Source organism: Trachurus japonicus, chromosome 18 (genome assembly GCF_045865225.1).
Source record: "Trachurus japonicus isolate A0001 chromosome 18, Traja_1.0".
In the NCBI taxonomy this organism is placed as follows: Eukaryota; Metazoa; Chordata; class Actinopteri; order Carangiformes; family Carangidae; genus Trachurus; species Trachurus japonicus.
Genome location: NC_140924.1, coordinates 11,981,533 through 12,001,600, shown reverse-complemented (window position 1 = coordinate 12,001,600; position 20,068 = coordinate 11,981,533). Strand labels below are relative to the sequence as shown.

Sequence of the window (20,068 nt, the reverse complement as noted above, 5' to 3'; positions counted from 1 at the left end):
TTGTTCCATCGGTGGGTCCAGATGTTGGTTCAGGTGCTGATGTGGTCTCAGCAGGCTGTGATGTTGTTCCATTGGTCGATCCAGATGTTGGTTCAGATGCTGATGTGGTCACAGGTGGCTGTGATGTTGTTCCATCAGTGGGACCAGATGTTGGTTCAGATGCTGATGTGGTCTCAGGTCGCTGTGATGTGGTTGCATCGGTCGGGCCAGATGTTGGTTCAGATGCTGATGTGGTCTCAGGTGGCTGTGAAGTTGTCGCTTCGGTCGGACCAGATGTTGGTTCAGGTGCTGATGTGGTCTCAGCAGGCCCTGAGGTTGTCGCTTCGGTCGGACCAGATGTCGGTTCAGGTGCTGATGTGGTCTCAGGTGACTGTGAAGTTGTTGCTTCGGTCGGACCAGATGTTGGTTCAGGTGCTGATGTGGTCTCAGCAGGCTGAGAAGTTGTCGCTTCGGTCGGGCCAGATGTTGGTTCAGGTGCTGATGTGGTCTCAGCAGGCTGTGAAGTTGTCGCTTCGGTAGGACCAGATGTTGGTTCAGGTGCTGATGTGGTCAGTGCTGGCTCGGATGTTGTCGCTTCGGTGGGACCAGATGTTGGTTCAGGTGCTGATGTGGTCTCAGCAGGCTGTGAAGTTGTCGCTTCGGTCTGACCAGACGTTGGTTCAGGTGCTGATGTGGTCTCAGCAGGCTGTGAAGTTGTCGCTTCGGTCGGACCAGATGTTGGTTCAGGTGCTGATGTGGTCTCAGTAGGCTGAGGAGTTGTCGCTTCGGTCGGACCAGATGTTGGTTCAGGGGCTGATGTGGTCAGTGCTGGCTCTGATGTTGTCGCTTCGGTGGAACCAGATGTTGGTTCAGGTGCTGATGTGGTCTCAGCAGGTCCTGAGGTTGTAGCTTCGGTCGGACCAGATGTTGGTTCAGGTGCTGAGGTGGTCAGTGCTGGCTCTGATGTTGTCGCTTCGGTGGGACCAGATGTTGGTTTAGGTGCTGATGTGGTCTCAGCAGACTGTGATGTTGTCGCTTCGGTCGGACCAGATGTTGGTTCAGGTGCTGATGTGGTCTCAGCAGGCTGAGAAGTTGTCGCTTCGGTCGGACCAGATGTTGGTTCAGGTGCTGATGTGGTCTCAGCAGGCTGTGATGTTGTCGCTTCGGTCGGACCAGATGTTGGTTCAGGTGCTGATGTGGTCTCAGCAGGCTGTGAAGTTGTCGCTTCGGTCGGACCAGATGTTGGTTCAGGTGCTGATGTGGTCTCGGCAGGCTGAGAAGTTGTCGCTTCGGTCGGGCCAGATGTTGGTTCAGGTGCTGATGTGGTCAGTGCTGGCTCGGATGTTGTCGCTTCGGTGGGACCAGATGTTGGTTCAGGTGCTGATGTGGTCTCAGCAGGCTGTGAAGTTGTCGCTTCGGTCGGACCAGATGTTGGTTCAGGTGCTGATGTGGTCTCAGCAGGCTGTGAAGTTGTCGCTTCGGTGGGACCAGATGTTGGTTCAGGTGCTGATGTGGTCTCAGCAGGCCCTGAGGTTGTCGCTTCGGTCGGACCAGATGTTGGTTCAGGTGCTGATGTGGTCTCAGGTGACTGTGAAGTTGTTGCTTCGGTCGGACCAGATGTTGGTTCAGGTGCTGATGTGGTCTCAGCAGGCCCTGAGGTTGTCGCTTCGGTGGGACCAGATGTTGGTTCAGGTGCTGATGTGGTCTCAGGTGACTGTGAAGTTGTTGCTTCGGTCGGACCAGATGTTGGTTCAGGTGCTGATGTGGTCTCAGCAGGCTGTGAAGTTGTCGCTTCGGTGGGACCAGATGTTGGTTCAGGTGCTGATGTGGTCTCAGCAGGCCCTGAGGTTGTCGCTTCGGTGGGACCAGATGTTGGTTCAGGTGCTGATGTGGTCTCAGGTGACTGTGAAGTTGTTGCTTCGGTGGGACCAGATGTTGGTTCAGGTGCTGATGTGGTCTCAGCAGGCTGTGAAGTTGTCGCTTCGGTGGGACCAGATGTTGGTTCAGGTGCTGATGTGGTCTCAGCAGGCCCTGAGGTTGTAGCTTCGGTCGGACGAGATGTTGGTTCAGGTGCTGAGGTGGTCAGTGCTGGCTCTGATGTTGTCGCTTCGGTGGGACCAGATGTTGGTTCAGGTGCTGATGTGGTCTCAGCAGGCTGTGAAGTTGTCGCTTCGGTCGGACCAGATGTTGGTTCAGGTGCTGATGTGGTCAGTGCTGGCTCGGATGTTGTCGCTTCGGTGGGACCAGATGTTGGTTCAGGTGCTGATGTGGTCAGTGCTGGCTCGGATGTTGTCGCTTCGGTGGGACCAGATGTTGGTTCAGGTGCTGATGTGGTCTCAGCAGGCTGTGAAGTTGTCGCTTCGGTCGGACCAGATGTTGGTTCAGGTGCTGATGTGGTCTCAGCAGGCTGAGAAGTTGTCGCTTCGGTCGGGCCAGATGTTGGTTCAGGTGCTGATGTGGTCTCAGCAGGCTGTGAAGTTGTCGCTTCGGTAGGACCAGATGTTGGTTCAGGTGCTGATGTGGTCAGTGCTGGCTCGGATGTTGTCGCTTCGGTGGGACCAGATGTTGGTTCAGGTGCTGATGTGGTCTCAGCAGGCTGTGAAGTTGTCGCTTCGGTCGGACCAGATGTTGGTTCAGGTGCTGATGTGGTCTCAGCAGGCTGTGAAGTTGTTGCTTCGGTGGGACCAGATGTTGGTTCAGGTGCTGATGTGGTCTCAGCAGGCCCTGAGGTTGTCGCTTCGGTCGGACCAGATGTTGGTTCAGGTGCTGATGTGGTCTCAGCAGGCTGTGAAGTTGTCGCTTCGGTCGGACCAGATGTTGGTTCAGGTGCTGATGTGGTCTCAGCAGGCTGAGAAGTTGTCGCTTCGGTCGGGCCAGATGTTGGTTCAGATGCTGATGTGGTCTCAGGTGGCTGTGAAGTTGTCGCTTCGGTCGGACCAGATGTTGGTTCAGGTGCTGATGTGGTCTCAGCAGGCCCTGAGGTTGTCGCTTCGGTCGGACCAGATGTTGGTTCAGGTGCTGATGTGGTCTCAGGTGACTGTGAAGTTGTTGCTTCGGTCGGACCAGATGTTGGTTCAGGTGCTGATGTGGTCTCAGCAGGCTGAGAAGTTGTCGCTTCGGTCGGGCCAGATGTTGGTTCAGGTGCTGATGTGGTCTCAGCAGGCTGTGAAGTTGTCGCTTCGGTAGGACCAGATGTTGGTTCAGGTGCTGATGTGGTCAGTGCTGGCTCGGATGTTGTCGCTTCGGTGGGACCAGATGTTGGTTCAGGTGCTGATGTGGTCTCAGCAGGCTGTGAAGTTGTCGCTTCGGTCTGACCAGACGTTGGTTCAGGTGCTGATGTGGTCTCAGCAGGCTGTGAAGTTGTCGCTTCGGTCGGACCAGATGTTGGTTCAGGTGCTGATGTGGTCTCAGTAGGCTGAGGAGTTGTCGCTTCGGTCGGACCAGATGTTGGTTCAGGGGCTGATGTGGTCAGTGCTGGCTCTGATGTTGTCGCTTCGGTGGAACCAGATGTTGGTTCAGGTGCTGATGTGGTCTCAGCAGGTCCTGAGGTTGTAGCTTCGGTCGGACCAGATGTTGGTTCAGGTGCTGAGGTGGTCAGTGCTGGCTCTGATGTTGTCGCTTCGGTGGGACCAGATGTTGGTTCAGGTGCTGATGTGGTCTCAGCAGACTGTGATGTTGTCGCTTCGGTCGGACCAGATGTTGGTTCAGGTGCTGATGTGGTCTCAGCAGGCTGAGAAGTTGTCGCTTCGGTCGGACCAGATGTTGGTTCAGGTGCTGATGTGGTCTCAGCAGGCTGTGATGTTGTCGCTTCGGTCGGACCAGATGTTGGTTCAGGTGCTGATGTGGTCTCAGCAGGCTGTGAAGTTGTCGCTTCGGTCGGACCAGATGTTGGTTCAGGTGCTGATGTGGTCTCAGCAGGCTGAGAAGTTGTCGCTTCGGTCGGGCCAGATGTTGGTTCAGGTGCTGATGTGGTCAGTGCTGGCTCGGATGTTGTCGCTTCGGTGGGACCAGATGTTGGTTCAGGTGCTGATGTGGTCTCAGCAGGCTGTGAAGTTGTCGCTTCGGTCGGACCAGATGTTGGTTCAGGTGCTGATGTGGTCTCAGCAGGCTGTGAAGTTGTCGCTTCGGTGGGACCAGATGTTGGTTCAGGTGCTGATGTGGTCTCAGCAGGCCCTGAGGTTGTCGCTTCGGTGGGACCAGATGTTGGTTCAGGTGCTGATGTGGTCTCAGGTGACTGTGAAGTTGTTGCTTCGGTCGGACCAGATGTTGGTTCAGGTGCTGATGTGGTCTCAGCCGGCTGAGGTTGTCGCTTCGGTGGGACCAGATGTTGGTTCAGGTGCTGATGTGGTCTCAGGTGACTGTGAAGTTGTTGCTTCTGTCGGACCAGATGTTGGTTCAGGTGCTGATGTGGTCTCAGCAGGCTGTGAAGTTGTCGCTTCGGTGGGACCAGATGTTGGTTCAGGTGCTGATGTGGTCTCAGCAGGCCCTGAGGTTGTCGCTTCGGTGGGACCAGATGTTGGTTCAGGTGCTGATGTGGTCTCAGGTGACTGTGAAGTTGTTGCTTCGGTCGGACCAGATGTTGGTTCAGGTGCTGATGTGGTCTCAGCAGGCTGTGAAGTTGTCGCTTCGGTGGGACCAGATGTTGGTTCAGGTGCTGATGTGGTCTCAGCAGGCCCTGAGGTTGTAGCTTCGGTCGGACGAGATGTTGGTTCAGGTGCTGAGGTGGTCAGTGCTGGCTCTGATGTTGTCGCTTCGGTGGGACCAGATGTTGGTTCAGGTGCTGATGTGGTCTCAGCAGGCTGTGAAGTTGTCGCTTCGGTCGGACCAGATGTTGGTTCAGGTGCTGATGTGGTCAGTGCTGGCTCGGATGTTGTCGCTTCGGTGGGACCAGATGTTGGTTCAGGTGCTGATGTGGTCAGTGCTGGCTCGGATGTTGTCGCTTCGGTGGGACCAGATGTTGGTTCAGGTGCTGATGTGGTCTCAGCAGGCTGTGAAGTTGTCGCTTCGGTCGGACCAGATGTTGGTTCAGGTGCTGATGTGGTCTCAGCAGGCTGAGAAGTTGTCGCTTCGGTCGGGCCAGATGTTGGTTCAGGTGCTGATGTGGTCTCAGCAGGCTGTGAAGTTGTCGCTTCGGTAGGACCAGATGTTGGTTCAGGTGCTGATGTGGTCAGTGCTGGCTCGGATGTTGTCGCTTCGGTGGGACCAGATGTTGGTTCAGGTGCTGATGTGGTCTCAGCAGGCTGTGAAGTTGTCGCTTCGGTCGGACCAGATGTTGGTTCAGGTGCTGATGTGGTCTCAGCAGGCTGTGAAGTTGTCGCTTCGGTGGGACCAGATGTTGGTTCAGGTGCTGATGTGGTCTCAGCAGGCCCTGAGGTTGTCGCTTCGGTCGGACCAGATGTTGGTTCAGGTGCTGATGTGGTCTCAGCAGGCTGTGAAGTTGTCGCTTCGGTCGGACCAGATGTTGGTTCAGGTGCTGATGTGGTCTCAGCAGGCTGTGAAGTTGTCGCTTCGGTGGGACCAGATGTTGGTTCAGGTGCTGATGTGGTCTCAGGTGACTGTGAAGTTGTTGCTTCGGTCGGACCAGATGTTGGTTCAGGTGCTGATGTGGTCTCAGCAGGCTGAGAAGTTGTCGCTTCGGTCGGGCCAGATGTTGGTTCAGGTGCTGATGTGGTCTCAGCAGGCTGTGAAGTTGTCGCTTCGGTAGGACCAGATGTTGGTTCAGGTGCTGATGTGGTCAGTGCTGGCTCGGATGTTGTCGCTTCGGTGGGACCAGATGTTGGTTCAGGTGCTGATGTGGTCTCAGCAGGCTGTGAAGTTGTCGCTTCGGTCTGACCAGACGTTGGTTCAGGTGCTGATGTGGTCTCAGCAGGCTGTGAAGTTGTCGCTTCGGTCGGACCAGATGTTGGTTCAGGTGCTGATGTGGTCTCAGCAGGTCCTGAGGTTGTAGCTTCGGTCGGACCAGATGTTGGTTCAGGTGCTGAGGTGGTCAGTGCTGGCTCTGATGTTGTCGCTTCGGTGGGACCAGATGTTGGTTCAGGTGCTGATGTGGTCTCAGCAGGCTGTGAAGTTGTCGCTTCGGTCGGACCAGATGTTGGTTCAGGTGCTGATGTGGTCTCAGCAGGCTGTGAAGTTGTCGCTTCGGTCGGACCAGATGTTGGTTCAGGTGCTGATGTGGTCTCAGCAGGCTGTGAAGTTGTCGCTTCGGTCGGACCAGATGTTGGTTCAGGTGCTGATGTGGTCTCAGCAGGCTGAGAAGTTGTCGCTTCGGTCGGGCCAGATGTTGGTTCAGGTGCTGATGTGGTCTCAGCAGGCTGTGAAGTTGTCGCTTCGGTAGGACCAGATGTTGGTTCAGGTGCTGATGTGGTCAGTGCTGGCTCGGATGTTGTCGCTTCGGTGGGACCAGATGTTGGTTCAGGTGCTGATGTGGTCTCAGCAGGCTGTGAAGTTGTCACTTCGGTCGGACCAGATGTTGGTTCAGGTGCTGATGTGGTCTCAGCAGGCTGTGAAGTTGTCGCTTCGGTCGGACCAGATGTTGGTTCAGGTGCTGATGTGGTCTCAGCAGGCTGTGAAGTTGTCGCTTCGGTCGGACCAGATGTTGGTTCAGGTGCTGATGTGGTCTCAGCAGGCTGTGAAGTTGTCGCTTCGGTCGGACCAGATGTTGGTTCAGGTGCTGATGTGGTCTCAGCAGGCTGAGAAGTTGTCGCTTCGGTCGGGCCAGATGTTGGTTCAGGTGCTGATGTGGTCTCAGCAGGCTGTGAAGTTGTCGCTTCGGTAGGACCAGATGTTGGTTCAGGTGCTGATGTGGTCAGTGCTGGCTCGGATGTTGTCGCTTCGGTGGGACCAGATGTTGGTTCAGGTGCTGATGTGGTCTCAGCAGGCTGTGAAGTTGTCGCTTCGGTGGGACCAGATGTTGGTTCAGGTGCTGATGTGGTCTCAGCAGGCCCTGAGGTTGTCGCTTCGGTCGGACCAGATGTTGGTTCAGGTGCTGATGTGGTCTCAGCAGGCTGTGAAGTTGTCGCTTCGGTAGGACCAGATGTTGGTTCAGGTGCTGATGTGGTCAGTGCTGGCTCGGATGTTGTCGCTTCGGTGGGACCAGATGTTGGTTCAGGTGCTGATGTGGTCTCAGCAGGCTGTGAAGTTGTCGCTTCGGTCGGACCAGATGTTGGTTCAGGTGCTGATGTGGTCTCAGCAGGCTGTGAAGTTGTCGCTTCGGTGGGACCAGATGTTGGTTCAGGTGCTGATGTGGTCTCAGCAGGCCCTGAGGTTGTCGCTTCGGTCGGACCAGATGTTGGTTCAGGTGCTGATGTGGTCTCAGCAGGCTGTGAAGTTGTCGCTTCGGTCGGACCAGATGTTGGTTCAGGTGCTGATGTGGTCTCAGCAGGCTGTGAAGTTGTCGCTTCGGTGGGACCAGATGTTGGTTCAGGTGCTGATGTGGTCTCAGGTGACTGTGAAGTTGTTGCTTCGGTCGGACCAGATGTTGGTTCAGGTGCTGATGTGGTCTCAGCAGGCTGAGAAGTTGTCGCTTCGGTCGGGCCAGATGTTGGTTCAGGTGCTGATGTGGTCTCAGCAGGCTGTGAAGTTGTCGCTTCGGTAGGACCAGATGTTGGTTCAGGTGCTGATGTGGTCAGTGCTGGCTCGGATGTTGTCGCTTCGGTGGGACCAGATGTTGGTTCAGGTGCTGATGTGGTCTCAGCAGGCTGTGAAGTTGTCGCTTCGGTCTGACCAGACGTTGGTTCAGGTGCTGATGTGGTCTCAGCAGGCTGTGAAGTTGTCGCTTCGGTCGGACCAGATGTTGGTTCAGGTGCTGATGTGGTCTCAGCAGGTCCTGAGGTTGTAGCTTCGGTCGGACCAGATGTTGGTTCAGGTGCTGAGGTGGTCAGTGCTGGCTCTGATGTTGTCGCTTCGGTGGGACCAGATGTTGGTTCAGGTGCTGATGTGGTCTCAGCAGGCTGTGAAGTTGTCGCTTCGGTCGGACCAGATGTTGGTTCAGGTGCTGATGTGGTCTCAGCAGGCTGTGAAGTTGTCGCTTCGGTCGGACCAGATGTTGGTTCAGGTGCTGATGTGGTCTCAGCAGGCTGTGAAGTTGTCGCTTCGGTCGGACCAGATGTTGGTTCAGGTGCTGATGTGGTCTCAGCAGGCTGTGAAGTTGTCGCTTCGGTCGGACCAGATGTTGGTTCAGGTGCTGATGTGGTCTCAGCAGGCTGAGAAGTTGTCGCTTCGGTCGGGCCAGATGTTGGTTCAGGTGCTGATGTGGTCTCAGCAGGCTGTGAAGTTGTCGCTTCGGTAGGACCAGATGTTGGTTCAGGTGCTGATGTGGTCAGTGCTGGCTCGGATGTTGTCGCTTCGGTGGGACCAGATGTTGGTTCAGGTGCTGATGTGGTCTCAGCAGGCTGTGAAGTTGTCACTTCGGTCGGACCAGATGTTGGTTCAGGTGCTGATGTGGTCTCAGCAGGCTGTGAAGTTGTCGCTTCGGTCGGACCAGATGTTGGTTCAGGTGCTGATGTGGTCTCAGCAGGCTGTGAAGTTGTCGCTTCGGTCGGACCAGATGTTGGTTCAGGTGCTGATGTGGTCTCAGCAGGCTGTGAAGTTGTCGCTTCGGTCGGACCAGATGTTGGTTCAGGTGCTGATGTGGTCTCAGCAGGCTGAGAAGTTGTCGCTTCGGTCGGGCCAGATGTTGGTTCAGGTGCTGATGTGGTCTCAGCAGGCTGTGAAGTTGTCGCTTCGGTAGGACCAGATGTTGGTTCAGGTGCTGATGTGGTCAGTGCTGGCTCGGATGTTGTCGCTTCGGTGGGACCAGATGTTGGTTCAGGTGCTGATGTGGTCTCAGCAGGCTGTGAAGTTGTCGCTTCGGTGGGACCAGATGTTGGTTCAGGTGCTGATGTGGTCTCAGCAGGCCCTGAGGTTGTCGCTTCGGTCGGACCAGATGTTGGTTCAGGTGCTGATGTGGTCAGTGCTGGCTCGGATGTTGTCGCTTCGGTGGGACCAGATGTTGGTTCAGGTGCTGATGTGGTCTCAGCAGGCTGTGAAGTTGTCGCTTCGGTCGGACCAGATGTTGGTTCAGGTGCTGATGTGGTCTCAGCAGGCTGAGAAGTTGTCGCTTCGGTCGGGCCAGATGTTGGTTCAGGTGCTGATGTGGTCTCAGCAGGCTGTGAAGTTGTCGCTTCGGTAGGACCAGATGTTGGTTCAGGTGCTGATGTGGTCAGTGCTGGCTCGGATGTTGTCGCTTCGGTGGGACCAGATGTTGGTTCAGGTGCTGATGTGGTCTCAGCAGGCTGTGAAGTTGTCGCTTCGGTCGGACCAGATGTTGGTTCAGGTGCTGATGTGGTCTCAGCAGGCTGTGAAGTTGTCGCTTCGGTGGGACCAGATGTTGGTTCAGGTGCTGATGTGGTCTCAGCAGGCCCTGAGGTTGTCGCTTCGGTCGGACCAGATGTTGGTTCAGGTGCTGATGTGGTCTCAGCAGGCTGTGAAGTTGTCGCTTCGGTCGGACCAGATGTTGGTTCAGGTGCTGATGTGGTCTCAGCAGACTGTGATGTTGTCGCTTCGGTCGGACCAGATGTTGGTTCAGGTGCTGATGTGGTCTCAGCAGGCTGAGAAGTTGTCGCTTCGGTCGGACCAGATGTTGGTTCAGGTGCTGATGTGGTCTCAGCAGGCTGTGATGTTGTCGCTTCGGTCGGACCAGATGTTGGTTCAGGTGCTGATGTGGTCTCAGCAGGCTGTGAAGTTGTCGCTTCGGTCGGACCAGATGTTGGTTCAGGTGCTGATGTGGTCTCGGCAGGCTGAGAAGTTGTCGCTTCGGTCGGGCCAGATGTTGGTTCAGGTGCTGATGTGGTCAGTGCTGGCTCGGATGTTGTCGCTTCGGTGGGACCAGATGTTGGTTCAGGTGCTGATGTGGTCTCAGCAGGCTGTGAAGTTGTCGCTTCGGTCGGACCAGATGTTGGTTCAGGTGCTGATGTGGTCTCAGCAGGCTGTGAAGTTGTCGCTTCGGTGGGACCAGATGTTGGTTCAGGTGCTGATGTGGTCTCAGCAGGCCCTGAGGTTGTCGCTTCGGTGGGACCAGATGTTGGTTCAGGTGCTGATGTGGTCTCAGGTGACTGTGAAGTTGTTGCTTCGGTCGGACCAGATGTTGGTTCAGGTGCTGATGTGGTCTCAGCAGGCCCTGAGGTTGTCGCTTCGGTGGGACCAGATGTTGGTTCAGGTGCTGATGTGGTCTCAGGTGACTGTGAAGTTGTTGCTTCGGTCGGACCAGATGTTGGTTCAGGTGCTGATGTGGTCTCAGCAGGCTGTGAAGTTGTCGCTTCGGTGGGACCAGATGTTGGTTCAGGTGCTGATGTGGTCTCAGCAGGCCCTGAGGTTGTCGCTTCGGTGGGACCAGATGTTGGTTCAGGTGCTGATGTGGTCTCAGGTGACTGTGAAGTTGTTGCTTCGGTCGGACCAGATGTTGGTTCAGGTGCTGATGTGGTCTCAGCAGGCTGTGAAGTTGTCGCTTCGGTGGGACCAGATGTTGGTTCAGGTGCTGATGTGGTCTCAGCAGGCCCTGAGGTTGTAGCTTCGGTCGGACGAGATGTTGGTTCAGGTGCTGAGGTGGTCAGTGCTGGCTCTGATGTTGTCGCTTCGGTGGGACCAGATGTTGGTTCAGGTGCTGATGTGGTCTCAGCAGGCTGTGAAGTTGTCGCTTCGGTCGGACCAGATGTTGGTTCAGGTGCTGATGTGGTCAGTGCTGGCTCGGATGTTGTCGCTTCGGTGGGACCAGATGTTGGTTCAGGTGCTGATGTGGTCAGTGCTGGCTCGGATGTTGTCGCTTCGGTGGGACCAGATGTTGGTTCAGGTGCTGATGTGGTCTCAGCAGGCTGTGAAGTTGTCGCTTCGGTCGGACCAGATGTTGGTTCAGGTGCTGATGTGGTCTCAGCAGGCTGAGAAGTTGTCGCTTCGGTCGGGCCAGATGTTGGTTCAGGTGCTGATGTGGTCTCAGCAGGCTGTGAAGTTGTCGCTTCGGTAGGACCAGATGTTGGTTCAGGTGCTGATGTGGTCAGTGCTGGCTCGGATGTTGTCGCTTCGGTGGGACCAGATGTTGGTTCAGGTGCTGATGTGGTCTCAGCAGGCTGTGAAGTTGTCGCTTCGGTCGGACCAGATGTTGGTTCAGGTGCTGATGTGGTCTCAGCAGGCTGTGAAGTTGTTGCTTCGGTGGGACCAGATGTTGGTTCAGGTGCTGATGTGGTCTCAGCAGGCCCTGAGGTTGTCGCTTCGGTCGGACCAGATGTTGGTTCAGGTGCTGATGTGGTCTCAGCAGGCTGTGAAGTTGTCGCTTCGGTCGGACCAGATGTTGGTTCAGGTGCTGATGTGGTCTCAGCAGGCTGAGAAGTTGTCGCTTCGGTCGGGCCAGATGTTGGTTCAGATGCTGATGTGGTCTCAGGTGGCTGTGAAGTTGTCGCTTCGGTCGGACCAGATGTTGGTTCAGGTGCTGATGTGGTCTCAGCAGGCCCTGAGGTTGTCGCTTCGGTCGGACCAGATGTTGGTTCAGGTGCTGATGTGGTCTCAGGTGACTGTGAAGTTGTTGCTTCGGTCGGACCAGATGTTGGTTCAGGTGCTGATGTGGTCTCAGCAGGCTGAGAAGTTGTCGCTTCGGTCGGGCCAGATGTTGGTTCAGGTGCTGATGTGGTCTCAGCAGGCTGTGAAGTTGTCGCTTCGGTAGGACCAGATGTTGGTTCAGGTGCTGATGTGGTCAGTGCTGGCTCGGATGTTGTCGCTTCGGTGGGACCAGATGTTGGTTCAGGTGCTGATGTGGTCTCAGCAGGCTGTGAAGTTGTCGCTTCGGTCTGACCAGACGTTGGTTCAGGTGCTGATGTGGTCTCAGCAGGCTGTGAAGTTGTCGCTTCGGTCGGACCAGATGTTGGTTCAGGTGCTGATGTGGTCTCAGTAGGCTGAGGAGTTGTCGCTTCGGTCGGACCAGATGTTGGTTCAGGGGCTGATGTGGTCAGTGCTGGCTCTGATGTTGTCGCTTCGGTGGAACCAGATGTTGGTTCAGGTGCTGATGTGGTCTCAGCAGGTCCTGAGGTTGTAGCTTCGGTCGGACCAGATGTTGGTTCAGGTGCTGAGGTGGTCAGTGCTGGCTCTGATGTTGTCGCTTCGGTGGGACCAGATGTTGGTTCAGGTGCTGATGTGGTCTCAGCAGACTGTGATGTTGTCGCTTCGGTCGGACCAGATGTTGGTTCAGGTGCTGATGTGGTCTCAGCAGGCTGAGAAGTTGTCGCTTCGGTCGGACCAGATGTTGGTTCAGGTGCTGATGTGGTCTCAGCAGGCTGTGATGTTGTCGCTTCGGTCGGACCAGATGTTGGTTCAGGTGCTGATGTGGTCTCAGCAGGCTGTGAAGTTGTCGCTTCGGTCGGACCAGATGTTGGTTCAGGTGCTGATGTGGTCTCAGCAGGCTGAGAAGTTGTCGCTTCGGTCGGGCCAGATGTTGGTTCAGGTGCTGATGTGGTCAGTGCTGGCTCGGATGTTGTCGCTTCGGTGGGACCAGATGTTGGTTCAGGTGCTGATGTGGTCTCAGCAGGCTGTGAAGTTGTCGCTTCGGTCGGACCAGATGTTGGTTCAGGTGCTGATGTGGTCTCAGCAGGCTGTGAAGTTGTCGCTTCGGTGGGACCAGATGTTGGTTCAGGTGCTGATGTGGTCTCAGCAGGCCCTGAGGTTGTCGCTTCGGTCGGACCAGATGTTGGTTCAGGTGCTGATGTGGTCTCAGGTGACTGTGAAGTTGTTGCTTCGGTCGGACCAGATGTTGGTTCAGGTGCTGATGTGGTCTCAGCAGGCCCTGAGGTTGTCGCTTCGGTGGGACCAGATGTTGGTTCAGGTGCTGATGTGGTCTCAGGTGACTGTGAAGTTGTTGCTTCTGTCGGACCAGATGTTGGTTCAGGTGCTGATGTGGTCTCAGCAGGCTGTGAAGTTGTCGCTTCGGTGGGACCAGATGTTGGTTCAGGTGCTGATGTGGTCTCAGCAGGCCCTGAGGTTGTCGCTTCGGTGGGACCAGATGTTGGTTCAGGTGCTGATGTGGTCTCAGGTGACTGTGAAGTTGTTGCTTCGGTCGGACCAGATGTTGGTTCAGGTGCTGATGTGGTCTCAGCAGGCTGTGAAGTTGTCGCTTCGGTGGGACCAGATGTTGGTTCAGGTGCTGATGTGGTCTCAGCAGGCCCTGAGGTTGTAGCTTCGGTCGGACGAGATGTTGGTTCAGGTGCTGAGGTGGTCAGTGCTGGCTCTGATGTTGTCGCTTCGGTGGGACCAGATGTTGGTTCAGGTGCTGATGTGGTCTCAGCAGGCTGTGAAGTTGTCGCTTCGGTCGGACCAGATGTTGGTTCAGGTGCTGATGTGGTCAGTGCTGGCTCGGATGTTGTCGCTTCGGTGGGACCAGATGTTGGTTCAGGTGCTGATGTGGTCAGTGCTGGCTCGGATGTTGTCGCTTCGGTGGGACCAGATGTTGGTTCAGGTGCTGATGTGGTCTCAGCAGGCTGTGAAGTTGTCGCTTCGGTCGGACCAGATGTTGGTTCAGGTGCTGATGTGGTCTCAGCAGGCTGAGAAGTTGTCGCTTCGGTCGGGCCAGATGTTGGTTCAGGTGCTGATGTGGTCTCAGCAGGCTGTGAAGTTGTCGCTTCGGTAGGACCAGATGTTGGTTCAGGTGCTGATGTGGTCAGTGCTGGCTCGGATGTTGTCGCTTCGGTGGGACCAGATGTTGGTTCAGGTGCTGATGTGGTCTCAGCAGGCTGTGAAGTTGTCGCTTCGGTCGGACCAGATGTTGGTTCAGATGCTGATGTGGTCTCAGCAGGCTGTGAAGTTGTCGCTTCGGTGGGACCAGATGTTGGTTCAGGTGCTGATGTGGTCTCAGCAGGCCCTGAGGTTGTCGCTTCGGTCGGACCAGATGTTGGTTCAGGTGCTGATGTGGTCTCAGCAGGCTGTGAAGTTGTCGCTTCGGTCGGACCAGATGTTGGTTCAGGTGCTGATGTGGTCTCAGCAGGCTGTGAAGTTGTCGCTTCGGTGGGACCAGATGTTGGTTCAGGTGCTGATGTGGTCTCAGGTGACTGTGAAGTTGTTGCTTCGGTCGGACCAGATGTTGGTTCAGGTGCTGATGTGGTCTCAGCAGGCTGAGAAGTTGTCGCTTCGGTCGGGCCAGATGTTGGTTCAGGTGCTGATGTGGTCTCAGCAGGCTGTGAAGTTGTCGCTTCGGTAGGACCAGATGTTGGTTCAGGTGCTGATGTGGTCAGTGCTGGCTCGGATGTTGTCGCTTCGGTGGGACCAGATGTTGGTTCAGGTGCTGATGTGGTCTCAGCAGGCTGTGAAGTTGTCGCTTCGGTCTGACCAGACGTTGGTTCAGGTGCTGATGTGGTCTCAGCAGGCTGTGAAGTTGTCGCTTCGGTCGGACCAGATGTTGGTTCAGGTGCTGATGTGGTCTCAGCAGGTCCTGAGGTTGTAGCTTCGGTCGGACCAGATGTTGGTTCAGGTGCTGAGGTGGTCAGTGCTGGCTCTGATGTTGTCGCTTCGGTGGGACCAGATGTTGGTTCAGGTGCTGATGTGGTCTCAGCAGGCTGTGAAGTTGTCGCTTCGGTCGGACCAGATGTTGGTTCAGGTGCTGATGTGGTCTCAGCAGGCTGTGAAGTTGTCGCTTCGGTCGGACCAGATGTTGGTTCAGGTGCTGATGTGGTCTCAGCAGGCTGTGAAGTTGTCGCTTCGGTCGGACCAGATGTTGGTTCAGGTGCTGATGTGGTCTCAGCAGGCTGAGAAGTTGTCGCTTCGGTCGGGCCAGATGTTGGTTCAGGTGCTGATGTGGTCTCAGCAGGCTGTGAAGTTGTCGCTTCGGTAGGACCAGATGTTGGTTCAGGTGCTGATGTGGTCAGTGCTGGCTCGGATGTTGTCGCTTCGGTGGGACCAGATGTTGGTTCAGGTGCTGATGTGGTCTCAGCAGGCTGTGAAGTTGTCACTTCGGTCGGACCAGATGTTGGTTCAGGTGCTGATGTAGTCTCAGCAGGCTGTGAAGTTGTCGCTTCGGTCGGACCAGATGTTGGTTCAGGTGCTGATGTGGTCTCAGCAGGCTGTGAAGTTGTCGCTTCGGTCGGACCAGATGTTGGTTCAGGTGCTGATGTGGTCTCAGCAGGCTGTGAAGTTGTCGCTTCGGTCGGACCAGATGTTGGTTCAGGTGCTGATGTGGTCTCAGCAGGCTGAGAAGTTGTCGCTTCGGTCGGGCCAGATGTTGGTTCAGGTGCTGATGTGGTCTCAGCAGGCTGTGAAGTTGTCGCTTCGGTAGGACCAGATGTTGGTTCAGGTGCTGATGTGGTCAGTGCTGGCTCGGATGTTGTCGCTTCGGTGGGACCAGATGTTGGTTCAGGTGCTGATGTGGTCTCAGCAGGCTGTGAAGTTGTCGCTTCGGTGGGACCAGATGTTGGTTCAGGTGCTGATGTGGTCTCAGCAGGCCCTGAGGTTGTCGCTTCGGTCGGACCAGATGTTGGTTCAGGTGCTGATGTGGTCTCAGCAGGCTGTGAAGTTGTCGCTTCGGTAGGACCAGATGTTGGTTCAGGTGCTGATGTGGTCAGTGCTGGCTCGGATGTTGTCGCTTCGGTGGGACCAGATGTTGGTTCAGGTGCTGATGTGGTCTCAGCAGGCTGTGAAGTTGTCGCTTCGGTCGGACCAGATGTTGGTTCAGGTGCTGATGTGGTCTCAGCAGGCTGTGAAGTTGTCGCTTCGGTGGGACCAGATGTTGGTTCAGGTGCTGATGTGGTCTCAGCAGGCCCTGAGGTTGTCGCTTCGGTCGGACCAGATGTTGGTTCAGGTGCTGATGTGGTCTCAGCAGGCTGTGAAGTTGTCGCTTCGGTCGGACCAGATGTTGGTTCAGGTGCTGATGTGGTCTCAGCAGGCTGTGAAGTTGTCGCTTCGGTGGGACCAGATGTTGGTTCAGGTGCTGATGTGGTCTCAGGTGACTGTGAAGTTGTTGCTTCGGTCGGACCAGATGTTGGTTCAGGTGCTGATGTGGTCTCAGCAGGCTGAGAAGTTGTCGCTTCGGTCGGGCCAGATGTTGGTTCAGGTGCTGATGTGGTCTCAGCAGGCTGTGAAGTTGTCGCTTCGGTAGGACCAGATGTTGGTTCAGGTGCTGATGTGGTCAGTGCTGGCTCGGATGTTGTCGCTTCGGTGGGACCAGATGTTGGTTCAGGTGCTGATGTGGTCTCAGCAGGCTGTGAAGTTGTCGCTTCGGTCTGACCAGACGTTGGTTCAGGTGCTGATGTGGTCTCAGCAGGCTGTGAAGTTGTCGCTTCGGTCGGACCAGATGTTGGTTCAGGTGCTGATGTGGTCTCAGCAGGTCCTGAGGTTGTAGCTTCGGTCGGACCAGATGTTGGTTCAGGTGCTGAGGTGGTCAGTGCTGGCTCTGATGTTGTCGCTTCGGTGGGACCAGATGTTGGTTCAGGTGCTGATGTGGTCTCAGCAGGCTGTGAAGTTGTCGCTTCGGTCGGACCAGATGTTGGTTCAGGTGCTGATGTGGTCTCAGCAGGCTGTGAAGTTGTCGCTTCGGTCGGACCAGATGTTGGTTCAGGTGCTGATGTGGTCTCAGCAGGCTGTGAAGTTGTCGCTTCGGTCGGACCAGATGTTGGTTCAGGTGCTGATGTGGTCTCAGCAGGCTGTGAAGTTGTCGCTTCGGTCGGACCAGATGTTGGTTCAGGTGCTGATGTGGTCTCAGCAGGCTGAGAAGTTGTCGCTTCGGTCGGGCCAGATGTTGGTTCAGGTGCTGATGTGGTCTCAGCAGGCTGTGAAGTTGTCGCTTCGGTAGGACCAGATGTTGGTTCAGGTGCTGATGTGGTCAGTGCTGGCTCGGATGTTGTCGCTTCGGTGGGACCAGATGTTGGTTCAGGTGCTGATGTGGTCTCAGCAGGCTGTGAAGTTGTCACTTCGGTCGGACCAGATGTTGGTTCAGGTGCTGATGTGGTCTCAGCAGGCTGTGAAGTTGTCGCTTCGGTCGGACCAGATGTTGGTTCAGGTGCTGATGTGGTCTCAGCAGGCTGTGAAGTTGTCGCTTCGGTCGGACCAGATGTTGGTTCAGGTGCTGATGTGGTCTCAGCAGGCTGTGAAGTTGTCGCTTCGGTCGGACCAGATGTTGGTTCAGGTGCTGATGTGGTCTCAGCAGGCTGAGAAGTTGTCGCTTCGGTCGGGCCAGATGTTGGTTCAGGTGCTGATGTGGTCTCAGCAGGCTGTGAAGTTGTCGCTTCGGTAGGACCAGATGTTGGTTCAGGTGCTGATGTGGTCAGTGCTGGCTCGGATGTTGTCGCTTCGGTGGGACCAGATGTTGGTTCAGGTGCTGATGTGGTCTCAGCAGGCTGTGAAGTTGTCGCTTCGGTGGGACCAGATGTTGGTTCAGGTGCTGATGTGGTCTCAGCAGGCCCTGAGGTTGTCGCTTCGGTCGGACCAGATGTTGGTTCAGGTGCTGATGTGGTCAGTGCTGGCTCGGATGTTGTCGCTTCGGTGGGACCAGATGTTGGTTCAGGTGCTGATGTGGTCTCAGCAGGCTGTGAAGTTGTCGCTTCGGTCGGACCAGATGTTGGTTCAGGTGCTGATGTGGTCTCAGCAGGCTGAGAAGTTGTCGCTTCGGTCGGGCCAGATGTTGGTTCAGGTGCTGATGTGGTCTCAGCAGGCTGTGAAGTTGTCGCTTCGGTAGGACCAGATGTTGGTTCAGGTGCTGATGTGGTCAGTGCTGGCTCGGATGTTGTCGCTTCGGTGGGACCAGATGTTGGTTCAGGTGCTGATGTGGTCTCAGCAGGCTGTGAAGTTGTCGCTTCGGTCGGACCAGATGTTGGTTCAGGTGCTGATGTGGTCTCAGCAGGCTGTGAAGTTGTCGCTTCGGTGGGACCAGATGTTGGTTCAGGTGCTGATGTGGTCTCAGCAGGCCCTGAGGTTGTCGCTTCGGTCGGACCAGATGTTGGTTCAGGTGCTGATGTGGTCTCAGCAGGCTGTGAAGTTGTCGCTTCGGTCGGACCAGATGTTGGTTCAGGTGCTGATGTGGTCTCAGCAGGCTGTGAAGTTGTCGCTTCGGTGGGACCAGATGTTGGTTCAGGTGCTGATGTGGTCTCAGGTGACTGTGAAGTTGTTGCTTCGGTCGGACCAGATGTTGGTTCAGGTGCTGATGTGGTCTCAGCAGGCTGAGAAGTTGTCGCTTCGGTCGGGCCAGATGTTGGTTCAGGTGCTGATGTGGTCTCAGCAGGCTGTGAAGTTGTCGCTTCGGTAGGACCAGATGTTGGTTCAGGTGCTGATGTGGTCAGTGCTGGCTCGGATGTTGTTGCTTCGGTGGGACCAGATGTTGGTTCAGGTGCTGATGTGGTCTCAGCAGGTTGTGAAGTTGTCGCTTCGGTCTGACCAGACGTTGGTTCAGGTGCTGATGTGGTCTCAGCAGGCTGTGAAGTTGTCGCTTCGGTGGGACCAGATGTTGGTTCAGGTGCTGATGTGGTCTCAGCAGGCTGTGAAGTTGTCGCTTCGGTGGGACCAGATGTTGGTTCAGGTGCTGATGTGGTCTCAGGTGACTGTGAAGTTGTTGCTTCGGTCGGACCAGATGTTGGTTCAGGTGCTGATGTGGTCTCAGCAGGCTGAGAAGTTGTCGCTTCGGTCGGGCCAGATGTTGGTTCAGGTGCTGATGTGGTCTCAGCAGGCTGTGAAGTTGTCGCTTCGGTAGGACCAGATGTTGGTTCAGGTGCTGATGTGGTCAGTGCTGGCTCGGATGTTGTCGCTTCGGTGGGACCAGATGTTGGTTCAGGTGCTGATGTGGTCTCAGCAGGCTGTGAAGTTGTCGCTTCGGTCTGACCAGACGTTGGTTCAGGTGCTGATGTGGTCTCAGCAGGCTGTGAAGTTGTCGCTTCGGTCGGACCAGATGTTGGTTCAGGTGCTGATGTGGTCTCAGCAGACTGAGGAGTTGTCGCTTCGGTCGGACCAGATGTTGGTTCAGGGGCTGATGTGGTCAGTGCTGGCTCTGATGTTGTCGCTTCGGTGGGACCAGATGTTGGTTCAGGTGCTGATGTGGTCTCAGCAGGTCCTGAGGTTGTAGCTTCGGTCGGACCAGATGTTGGTTCAGGTGCTGAGGTGGTCAGTGCTGGCTCTGATGTTGTCGCTTCGGTGGGACCAGATGTTGGTTCAGGTGCTGATGTGGTCTCAGCAGGCTGTGAAGTTGTCGCTTCGGTCGGACCAGATGTTGGTTCAGGTGCTGATGTGGTCTCAGCAGGCTGTGAAGTTGTCGCTTCGGTCGGACCAGATGTTGGTTCAGGTGCTGATGTGGTCTCAGCAGGCTGTGAAGTTGTCGCTTCGGTCGGACCAGATGTTGGTTCAGGTGCTGATGTGGTCTCAGCAGGCTGTGAAGTTGTCGCTTCGGTCGGACCAGATGTTGGTTCAGGTGCTGATGTGGTCTCAGCAGGCTGAGAAGTTGTCGCTTCGGTCGGGCCAGATGTTGGTTCAGGTGCTGATGTGGTCTCAGCAGGCTGTGAAGTTGTCGCTTCGGTAGGACCAGATGTTGGTTCAGGTGCTGATGTGGTCAGTGCTGGCTCGGATGTTGTCGCTTCGGTGGGACCAGATGTTGGTTCAGGTGCTGATGTGGTCTCAGCAGGCTGTGAAGTTGTCACTTCGGTCGGACCAGATGTTGGTTCAGGTGCTGATGTGGTCTCAGCAGGCTGTGAAGTTGTCGCTTCGGTGGGACCAGATGTTGGTTCAGGTGCTGATGTGGTCTCAGCAGGCCCTGAGGTTGTCGCTTCGGTCGGACCAGATGTTGGTTCAGGTGCTGATGTGGTCAGTGCTGGCTCGGATGTTGTCGCTTCGGTGGGACCAGATGTTGGTTCAGGTGCTGATGTGGTCTCAGCAGGCTGTGAAGTTGTCGCTTCGGTCGGACCAGATGTTGGTTCAGGTGCTGATGTGGTCTCAGCAGGCTGAGAAGTTGTCGCTTCGGTCGGGCCAGATGTTGGTTCAGGTGCTGATGTGGTCTCAGCAGGCTGTGAAGTTGTCGCTTCGGTAGGACCAGATGTTGGTTCAGGTGCTGATGTGGTCAGTGCTGGCTCGGATGTTGTCGCTTCGGTGGGACCAGATGTTGGTTCAGGTG

General features: G+C 55.8%; 1 protein-coding gene across 1 annotated transcript in view; it reads right to left on the bottom strand.

Annotated features, from left to right (window-relative positions):
* Positions 1–20,068, bottom strand: part of LOC146968786 (mucin-3A-like) — a 48,416-nt gene that overhangs the window by 5,886 nt on the left and 22,462 nt on the right. The gene's annotated exons all lie outside the window — the stretch shown is intronic.